The 11,302-nt window shown below is 38.5% G+C and overlaps 2 long non-coding RNA genes across 3 annotated transcripts; one reads left to right on the top strand and one right to left on the bottom strand.

Annotated features, from left to right (window-relative positions):
* The first annotated feature begins 1,235 nt into the window (after window positions 1–1,235).
* Window positions 1,236–1,960, top strand: LOC124871852. 2 transcript variants are annotated; one of them, XR_007039130.1, is made up of 3 exons: window positions 1,236–1,386; window positions 1,476–1,811; window positions 1,902–1,960. It is a non-coding gene; the product is annotated as an uncharacterized LOC124871852 (long non-coding RNA). The 2 variants fall into 2 exon arrangements; XR_007039129.1 differs by lacking the exon at window positions 1,236–1,386 and having other exon boundaries at window positions 1,395–1,811.
* Window positions 1,961–7,535: 5,575 nt separating this feature from the next.
* LOC124871091 lies at window positions 7,536–10,012 on the bottom strand. The gene is made up of 3 exons (XR_007038945.1): window positions 9,825–10,012; window positions 9,617–9,722; window positions 7,536–7,582 (listed from the first exon to the last, which is right to left on the bottom strand). It is a non-coding gene; the product is annotated as an uncharacterized LOC124871091 (long non-coding RNA).
* Between the last annotated feature and the right edge of the window lie 1,290 nt (window positions 10,013–11,302).

Raw genomic sequence — 11,302 nt, 5'->3', positions numbered from 1 at the left:
CCCAGAGCACAGGAACCCCAGGAGAACCACAGCTGGGACTACCGCAACCTCCCCAGAAAAGAGCAGGGGAGAGTCCCGGGAGAACCACCCAGCAGCTACAGTGCAGAAGCCCCAAGGAGCTGCAGTGACGAGCCCACAGGTCCACCCGGCAGCAATCTACAACTGAGCAGATCCAGCCATGGACCCAGAGACCAGAGAGAAACATTTTCTAGCTCAGCTCTACCACCGCTGCTCAGCCGTATTCAGGAATATCTAAAATAAATCTCTGGATGTAAAATTAACTGAAAATTATCAATCAAGTAGTTTCCTATTTTCTAACGGCTTTCACATGAAAAACATTGGAACGCTTTTTACTGTGCCATTGTCCGGTTTCTGGGGCAGATCACACCAGTGTAAACTCATCCTGGACTCTGTAATGGACCAGAGAAACATACCCTAGCTTGGTTACAACTGCAGGTCTTGGCATGGTTTTTCCAGACCCTGGAGCAGTTCGCTTGCAGTGTGAATGCGTTCAGTTCCCAGCATACCATACAATAAAGAAAAACATAGTATGAGCATGAAACCCAAGACGAAAAAGTTTGAAAATGTCTAGTGGGGCTATGTGGAGTAGTGAAGAGGTGCAGGCGTACAACATTTGAACACCAAAATATTAACAGAAACCTGTATTAGACGCACTTTCTTCTTCATGTTTTGTTCTTTTTCTCTATCAGTGCAGTACTGCCCATGAAACAATCTGTTGCAACTGCATGACGTTCTAAAAATCTCTGTGTGAAAACAAACTGCGCTAACTGAAGGTGTGAACTTCTCACTTTTACCGATCCCTGGACCGGACCAGAAATGTGAATGGCCCCCTAAAACAGAGTTCAACCATTAAGAATGAACCATACAAGTGTAATACTCTTCATTCTTAGGGTTTATTTGCAAATTATTACAGCTAAATGCGCATTAAACATTTACCTTTTAGAATGACTCAATTTTCATACTTTGTCAGTTTAGTAAAAAAAAAATCTTTAGTTTATCAGTTTCCTGTTCCTAACAGTCAAAAACAGTACTCTTGTTTAAAATGTCTTAATGTCCATTTAAGATGTTTACTTATTGTTCTAAACAAAAGTGTCACTGTGCTTTGCAAATAGCATAAGGAGTACACATGTTTAAACATGCTATCACTTGTGGATCACTCTGCACATAGTGCAAGTCTGAACCTGTCATAACAACGGTGGTTTGTGTACAGGCTGCATGCAGGCTGTGTTTGTGTGTTGTGTTCTCTCTGTGCAGGGTGTGACTGGCAGGTGCTGCTGCACAGGTGTTGCTCATCTGAGAGCAATCAGCTGGGCTACTTATGGAGTGGAAACCCAGAATTAGGCGTCAGCTCGTTATTCTCACTTGGTGTGGTAACAGCTAGACCTCTGCTTCTCTGCAGTCTTGCTTCTAAGCAGTTTTTCTGATCTCCTTGTTTTTCTCCCTCTGCCTTGCAGCTCACCCTTTGCTGAAGGAAGTCATGGAACCTTTCTGGTCTCCGTTTTCATTCGTGTCATGTTCAGAGGAGTTTGGGGACCCTAGCCTCGACACCTCAGCCCTGAGCCTCCTCTGTGCTTCCAACTCCAAGCCCAGCTTCTCAGGAGTCACCTGAGAACCACCCGTCAACCTGCCTCTCCACCCTCGAATGCTAAAACTCTCCAACCATAGTGGAGTTTCCTCGAAGAGAAGAAACAAAGCATTTCATCCTCCGAAAACTGTTCACATCCTTTCAGCCTCAAGCCACCGTGGAGAAGGACTTATTTTCCCCCGGTCTTGCCAAGAACCCAACCCCTGTAAGTCAGCATCTAAAGAACACATTATCATTTTCTCCGTTTCCACCCAGTGTTTACCAGCTTCTGTCTTTCCCTGCGTTTGTCCACCAGCTCCAGCCCTGGTTCCAGTCCGACCTTTATCCGTGTTTCTAAATAAACTGTTAAAACGCTGTCTTTGTCCTCGTGGTTGTGTATTTCAGAGTCTAAGAAAACCGCATTATGACAGAACCATTGTAGTCACATTTATCAGTTACGCATAAAATATGATGTGCTTTTCCAAGGAATCCTACTGACATAGAAAATAAGCCCTGAAAACCTTGCAAAGACAAAGAGTCAGCTCAAAGGAAAAATTAGAAAGTAAATAGTCTAAATTTGCTACATTAGAAATGAGCCAGTTTTTTTTTTTTTTTTTTTTCTTGTTGACCCCATTCTGGATATGGCATGGACTAATCCATCCTTGGGTTGATCAGAGTTTTTTTTTTTTTTTTTCCCCATGGACTTTATCCAGTAAACCCGGTCAGGTTTGTAACCTAACCTAATGTATTACATTAAAGCTACCATAGTGTGTAAAGTGTATAATGTGTGTATGTAATATACACAATCAGTAATACTCGGGTTAAAATAACAATCATAATATAAATTTATATATACATTGTTTATTCTGCATGATTAAAAATATAATACTCAATACATAACATTACAACCATAAAACCATATTGTTCTCCTCAGGGGATCTTTGGTTTTAAACTTAAAAATTTACTTTTTAAATTATTACAGCTTACAAAATAATAGTAAAGATACAGTAGAAGTAAATATACACTTCTAATTTCTATGTTGACTTTATGACCAATTCTTTGTTCAAATCGTGAATGTCTGACATAGGTACCACTGGCTTGTACTAATTACCTTGAAGGTAAAAGGTAAAATGTTTCATTACACCTATTCTCTAGTATGAACTAATTTGATAAACCAAACCTACTGACATTAACAATGTTACACTGCATCATTTTATAATTTTACCAGTTTTCATCCTGCAGAGGAGGTTTAGTAAAGTCTGATCAGATTGCTGTGCAGGACAAAATGGCAATCTTTGAAGAATGATGAGGCTCCTTTCTAGTCTCTTCTCTATCCCAAAAAAACAGCTTTTTTCTCAGCATTCCTTCAGCTTTTATTAGCACTAAATATCCCGCTTTAATTAAAAAACAACCGCAAGGATGTGGAACAACGAAAACAACATACAGAGAGGCAGAGGCATTGTTATGGTAATATGGGATGCAGGCAGATTATACAGGCTTATTTAGGTGATAGAAAAGGAGCTCCCACTATGATCGTTTCACAACCTGAACACAGCAAAAGGCTAAGATACATGATAAATCCAAGCATGAGCAACACTCAATAGGTGCATGAGATGAAGGACACTGGACTCGGCACATGGAAACATCAGGCCTGGCCTCAAGAATTTTCTAGTTGACACCCTCATATGTATTGCTCAGGTTCACATTAGCCAAGAAAACAAACTGAAAACAACACAAGAATGTACATCTTCATAATAGAAAAATGTCTCATATGATCAATTGCAGCACTGAAACCAAAAAACTACAGCATTCAATGTTTTTTTTAAGGCTTAAGTGGATTTTAACACAAATTTGAAACCATCACGCCACCCTTTGGAAGCTGGTTTATTCAGGAGTGTTCAACTTCAAAGTACTTCATCAAATGTCCCACTCAGGATTATATAGTTCCTGATTACAATCTGAGTTATTTAAAAAGAGGTATCAGTCGATACTCAGTTCCAGTTAAATAATTTACAAAAGTTAATAAAATGAATGTTATGAATATCATTGAATACTCATAGGGTTTGGGGGGATTGGTGGCGTAGTGGTTAGAGAGCAGGGGATTTCAATTACAGCATGGATATAATGTCCTGAGAATGTGGCTAAAAAAACAATAAATGCTTCATCAATTGTTTCTTAAGATATTTCTGACACGTACAGCTACAGCTGTCAGGTTCGGTGTTGCGGAGGACCCCGGAATACAGACGAGCAGGAATCATAGGTGGCGAGTGAATGGTTTAATAAATAAAACTGACTTCGCAATGTGGTGGCAAAAACAGGCATGGACAGGCTTGGCATGAACAGCATGAACTGACTGAACACAGAGTGACATGATCCAAAATGTTTCCACGAGGAATGAACAGAATGAAGGTGTATAAATGGAGCATGGTACAGGTGAAAAACAAAACTGATGAACATGGTACAGGTGGACCAAATGAGGCTAATTGCAAACAGACAGGAGAGAACAAAACATGACTGGAGCAAAACAGAAATTCAAGGATACAAACTAATCAGGAAAACACAACGTACAGAACATGAACCAGAAAACAAGAAACTAGAGCACAGCCAGGAAAATAATAAACAGAAACAAGATCCAAAACGTAAGCTGAAAACAAGAATAACCAGAACCCAAACAAAAGCCCAAACACCCTCAAATCATGACAACAGTATTCAATAAACCCTGGTCTTGGTCCCTCTATTTTTACCCTTCATGGTTTGCTCTAATCCTAGGCTAATGTTGGCATGCTTCCTCTCTGTTTTGATATGACACGTTAATAACTCAATTCACAAACAGGAAAAAGTTGTTCTAATCTTTTAGAAGCGTTCTTTTGAACATTGTAAAACTTGAAGACAGGTGTTTTGTTCGCACCCTGTGCAGCTTTTTCTTCTGCAACCAGAGCTGTCTGTGGATATCTGATGGCGGTGGGCAGATCAGGTCAAATGGGATAGACAGATAAGAGCTTGCTGCAGCCTCTTTCAATTTGAAAATCTTTATAAAGAGTGATAAAGGCTCATATTCTAAGAGGAAAACCCAATCCCAATCAAAATAATAATGTGCACAAACTTTACAACAATTTTGCAGGTTGCACAAACATACCGTATGTGACTGTTAAAAATTAGCTGTGGAAGAATCTTTAGTTGATAACACACTAATTTTGTAGAGTGGTTAGTAGGTCATTGATGAGGCTATTTCTGCAAGTAATCTTGAGCAAGTATTGCAGAGCATCACATGCATGAAACATTACATGCCCTCTCTAAAGTTAATGTTTTAAGCTTCTTCTAAATAAGGATATTTCTTAATTTTATTTGAGGGCAGAACTTCGTGCTGTTATATGATCACAGATATTGTGATAAAAGTCTTTGAAAGCCAACAAAATGAAGAAACACTTACTGTAAATACGTCAGAGACTCTGGGGCACAACCAGATCCAGCTGGTTCCCTCGGGCAGGTACACATAAGCCCAGTGTTTGCACACCTGGAGAGCTTGATGGTTCAGAGATAAACATGTAGGAACATGCTGCTCTGCTGTCAGGAGCCCACTGTTTGCACACTTATTGAACTCCCTCACATTTAGGACCAAAGCTGTGCTGAGAGGTGTTATCACACTTTCTTTTTTTCCAAACTGTTTTTGCTCGCATTGTTGAAGAAGGGTGATAAAAATAAACAAGTTCTCAGAGATTGGCATTTCAAACACAACAATAAGAACTGTTGCTTCTAAAGGTGACTTTTACAGATGTAAAAGTTACTGCCTACTACAACAAAATTACCGGTATTTAAAAAAATCTGAATATCTTAAAAAAGTTCAATATTTCAGAAAGAAATTCTATAGATTCATTACACATAGAGTGAAATATTTCAAGGCGTTATTTCTAATTTTGATGACTATGCCTACCTGATAGTAAAAATGCTAAATTGTGTGTCTCAGTAGGTTAGAAGCTAACTTAAAACGCCTGCATAGGTTTCCTGGGCTTCTCAATAGTCTCTCAGTCTGGGTCATCAGGCGACACAATCATGGGGAAGACTGCTGACTAGGCAAATGTCCAGAAGGCAGTCATTGACACCATCCACAAGGAGAGTAAGCTAAGCAAAATCAATTCAAGAATTTCAGGGGGGCTTCACAACGAGTGGACTGAAGCCAGAGTCAGTGCATCAAGAGTCTTTACACGCAGATGATTCGAATCCTACACATGGGGTACAAGAGTCTTAAGGTGCGTTCAGACCGACCGCGATTTCAGCAAATTTTTCAAGTCATTCGCGTGCTGTCACATGCCTGACATTTTGCCAGCAATTCGTGTGGCCAACAGGCAACAACGCTCCACTCCCTTCCCTGCGTCATCAAATAGGAGGAGCTTCTATCAGCTGCTTGCTGGTTTCTCAACATGGAGTGCAGGTGTTGTGCGAAATTCTGTTCCCCTGAAATATTCTGTTCCCCCTGTGTCGGGAGCGCGCACTGCAGCCAGAGAGGCTGATCCGACCGTCTTCACAGCTTTTCTGATCGATTTGTCGGTAAAACGATGAAACGTATTCATGTCAATGTTGTCACTTCATTTTTAATCAACAGCTCCTAGAAAAAATAAATAAATACAAAATGAACCTGGTCTTGTGAGGTTGTTTTTGCACAGTTTCGTGTTGTTTGTCTTTTCCAACTTGTGTCATGTTCACTTTAACCTGACGGACATCAGTCAGCCACCAAACACTGTTTTCCAACACATCGTGTTTATTTCTGCTTTTTTATTATTGATATAAAACAATGATGCTCACTCTGTTGGCTTCCTGAATAGATGAGAGTGTAGCTTATTTTTCTGGTAAATCGCGTTCTAATGTAAAATATGACAAAATACTGGATTTATAAAAGACATTTTACTGCTCTGATAACGGTACTGTCTGATGTTTTGTTTAAAATAATCTGCTCTAGTATTATTTAAGTACTTTACATATTCCTATATTAAACATACTGTACCTGTCATGTATGAGAACATATTTCCTCTCTTTTAAAAAGAGGGGAAAATATTTATAGGAACATCATAGGGGAACACAGTATTCCAGCCTGGCGCTCACACCTCGTAATGTTTTGTTGCCCCATGGGACAGGGATTAACCAATCACCATATATTTTGGGTGGGTCATTCCTTACATCATACACAACTATTCTTGTGAATGTGGAAACATTTACTCTTTATTTGCCAGAGTTACAGGGGGGAACAGAATATTTCAGACCGCTGAAATAATCAGTTCCCCCTCTATAACACGGGAACAAATTATATTTTCAACAAGTCCTTCACTGTGTTTATTCCTCTCATCATACACAACTATTCTTGTGAATTTGGAAACATTTGCTCTTTATAGGCCAGAGTTTCACACAGCTGAAATAATCAGTTCCCCCTCTATAACATGGGAACAAAATAACTTACAGGATTCATGGATGTTACATCTAGTGCATTTTGAGACTTTGGATCTTTTCTTCCCCTAGTTACCTTATACAAAAGTTTTGTGAAGAAAAATATCACGCTTTTTTTTCAAAATGTAATTTATTGACTTTTAGAGAAAGTCTAAACAAACAAGCACACCACAGCAGACACACAAACCTAAAAAGAACATGCAAAGCACTTAAATGTGTTTTCTGTTGGTGGGCTTCCCACACATGCCTGATGAAACCACCTCAGGCACATCTCACATTGGATCTAGAAAAAGGACAAATAATATAAGGCATTTTCAGCAAAAATATCTTTTTACAATTATAACATCCATTCATTTTCTATTCCTTCTTATTCCAACTTCGGTCCGCAGGAGGACAGGATCGTATCAAAGCTTGCTTATGCAAGTTAAAATTACAGTTTAGGTCCTCTCCATTTAACCTCCTAACAATACATGTTTGAATAATTCTAAAATGTTGTTACCCAGTTCAAGTCCATCTCTTTTTCCATCTCTCCGCAGAAGTGGCACAAGTCTTCTAAGTCATCTGATAAGAATAAATGTGAAGTATAAAAATATACCTATGTATACAGTTTTTCTTGTTTTTGCATATTCACTCTGCAAATCTTTTGTGATTCAAAGTTTGTTTGTCTTCAAGTTGCAAATCTGGTTACTATCTGGTAACTATTAAACAGGATGTGGTAAGCACAAACACAATTTATTCAGGAGGTGTCTATGAGAATGTACCACGTTTGGACATAATTAGTGATAAAAGTAGCATTATGAAGTTTAATAACAACAGAAAATATACAGGTCCTTCTCAGAAAATTAGCATATTGTGATAAAGTTCATTATTTTCCATAATGTCATGATGAAAATTTAACATTCATATCTTTTAGATTCATTGCACACTAACTGAAATATTTCAGGTCTTTTATTGTCTTAATACGGATGATTTTGGCATACAGCTCATGAAAACCCAAAATTCCTATCTCACAAAATTAGCATATCATTAAAAGGGTCTCTAAACGAGCTATGAACCTAATCATCTGAATCAACGAGTTAACTCTAAACACCTGCAAAAGATTCCTGAGGCCTTTAAAACTCCCAGCCTGGTTCATCACTCAAAACCCCAATCATGGGTAAGACTGCCGACCTGACTGCTGTCCAGAAGGCCACTATTGACACCCTCAAGCAAGAAGGTAAGACACAGAAAGACATTTCTGAACGAATAGGCTGTTCCCAGAGTGCTGTATCAAGGCACCTCAGTGGGAAGTCTGTGGGAAGGAAAAAGTGTGGCAGAAAACGCTGCACAACGAGAAGAGGTGACCGGACCCTGAGGAAGACTGTGGAGAAGGGCCGATTCCAGACCTTGGGGACCTGCGGAAGCAGTGGACTGAGTCTGGAGTAGAAACATCCAGAGCCACCGTGCACAGGCGTGTGCAGGAAATGGGCTACAGGTGCCGCATTCCCCAGACCTGGGCTACAGAGAAGCAGCACTGGACTGTTGCTCAGTGGTCCAAAGTACTTTTTTCGGATGAAAGCAAATTCTGCATGTCATTCGGAAATCAAGGTGCCAGAGTCTGGAGGAAGACTGGGGAGAAGGAAATGCCAAAATGCCAGAAGTCCAGTGTCAAGTACCCACAGTCAGTGATGGTCTGGGGTGCCGTGTCAGCTGCTGGTGTTGGTCCACTGTGTTTTATCAAGGGCAGGGTCAATGCAGCTAGCTATCAGGAGATTTTGGAGCACTTCATGCTTCCATCTGCTGAAAAGATTTATGGAGATGAAGATTTCATTTTTCTGCACGACCTGGCACCTGCTCACAGTGCCAAAACCACTGGTAAATGGTTTACTGACCATGGTATCACTGTGCTCAATTGGCCTGCCAACTCTCCTGACCTGAACCCCATAGAGAATCTGTGGGATATTGTGACGAGAACGTTGAGAGACTCAAGACCCAACACTCTGGATGAGCTAAAGGCCGCTATCGAAGCATCCTGGGCCTCCATAAGACCTCAGCCGTGCCACAGGCTGATTGCCTCCATGCCACGCCGCATTGAAGCAGTCATTTCTGCAAAAGGATTCCCGACCAAGTATTGAGTGCATAACTGTACATGATTATTTGAAGGTTGATGTTTTTTGTATTAAAAACACTTTTCTTTTATTGGTCGGATGAAATATGCTAATTTTGTGAGATAGGAATTTTGGGTTTTCATGAGCTGTATGCCAAAATCATCTGTATTAAGACAATAAAGGACCTGAAATATTTCAGTTAATGTGCAATGAATCTAAAATATATGAATATTAAATTTTCATCATTACATTATAGAAAATAATGAACTTTATCACAATATGCTAATGTTTTGAGAAGGACCTGTAATGGTTGTATTTATTTATTTGTGGACAAAGAGGAAAAATGTTCTTAAACAAATGTTATTGCAGACCCTATTGTCAATGTAGTTATTTTTGGCTAAGTATTCCTATCTTTGTAGCAACAACTGCAAACAATTGTAATCGAGATAACAATTAATGCAAACTTTAAAATAAGAACATTTTGGTAGAACAATGTTAGATTTCTCACCACTGTTAAGGAGAAGTCTCACAGCAATGTCAAACCTGAGGCTGTTGACCGCCTCAGTGAAAACAGGGAAATCCACAGCCTCTTTTGCAAGGAGTCTTTCTGCAAACTGACATATAAAGCTTTATTTAATGGCTTTAAATTAATAACAAAGTTTAAATGTTTCACAATATACATCATAATCATACATTGTGTGAAAATTTGTATGGACCTTCAATGCAAATACTCCACAAAATGTACTGTCCTGTTGTTTGGGATGTTTGACAGTATCACATGTCCACCGCACTGTAACCCTTCTTTCTCATAAATGCCCTGTTAATATAGGTATATTAATAAGAAGAACCGTCATCTGAATTTGATGCTTAAGTTAACGTTTCATATCTACCCATACCTTGTAATTTGAAAACATTTCTGGATGTCTTGCTTTGACTCCCCCAGTGGATCCAAGGTAGATCACCTAATAAATGTGCAATCAACAGTCTTCATGTGGTTTTTGCTTATGACATAACTATTATATAAGATATTTTTAAAATATAAAAACAAATTCTTACCACTAATGTCCAGTGGTTGTGACGATTATTAATTCCCAGAATTACTACATAATCCCTTGGGTTCATCTGTGGTTTTAAAAAAGCAGTAAACATGTTTTGATGTCACCAACCAAAGATGTATGTTTAGTAATACAAACAATGTACCAAGATTAGAATTTGCTCTAAATGCTACAGCAAAACCTGGTAATATATATTCAAGAATAAATATCACAACCAATAACATATTATCTTATCATTGATTCAAAAACTGTTATTACCACATGGAAAACTCACACATAAACACATAGTAGAATACCTTTAATCTTGGACTTTTTCCCTGCCACATTGCTGTCATTGCAAATGAATCAATAAAAGCAGCCTGACCTGTATTCTAGATGTTGTAATCCTTCACGATTATAGCAATAAATGCATTAATAGACTGCATATGTATTAAAAGACCAAAGATTAGAAAAATACTGTAACAACTTTGAAATTTAAAAACAATATAACTGAACATTTCCTCCAAAGTATCTCGGGCATATAAAGAGCAAATGTTTCCAAATTCACAAGAATAGTTGTGTATGATGAGAGGAATAAACACAGTGAAGGACTTGTTGAAAATATAATTTGTTCCCATATTATAGAGGGGGAACTGATTATTTCAGCTGTCTGAAATATTCTGTTCCCCCCTCTAACTCTGGCAAATAAAGAGTAAATGTTTCCACATTCACAAGAATAGTTGTGTATGATGTGAGGAATGACCCACCCAAAATATAAGGTGATTGGTTAATCCCTGTCCCATGGGGCAACAAAACATTACGAGGTGTAAGCACCAGGCTGGAATACTGTGTTCCCCTATGATGTTCCTATAAATATTTTCCCCTCTTTTTAAAATGACATGACAGGGACAGTATTTATAATATAATATATATACATATATATAATATAATGTAAAGTACTTAAATAATACTAGAGCGGATTATTTTAAACAAAACATCAGACAGTACCGTTATCAAAGCAGTAAAATGTCTTTTATAAATCCAGTATTTTGTCATATTTTACATTAGAACGCGATTTACCAGAAAAATAAGCTACACTCTCATCTATTCAGGAAGACAACAGAGTGAGCATCCATTGTTTTATATCAGTAATAAAAAAG

This window comes from Girardinichthys multiradiatus, chromosome 7 (assembly GCF_021462225.1).
Source record: "Girardinichthys multiradiatus isolate DD_20200921_A chromosome 7, DD_fGirMul_XY1, whole genome shotgun sequence".
Classification (NCBI taxonomy): Eukaryota; Metazoa; Chordata; class Actinopteri; order Cyprinodontiformes; family Goodeidae; genus Girardinichthys; species Girardinichthys multiradiatus.
Note: the sequence above shows the minus strand (reverse complement) of the source record. Positions and strands in the feature narration are given on the sequence as shown.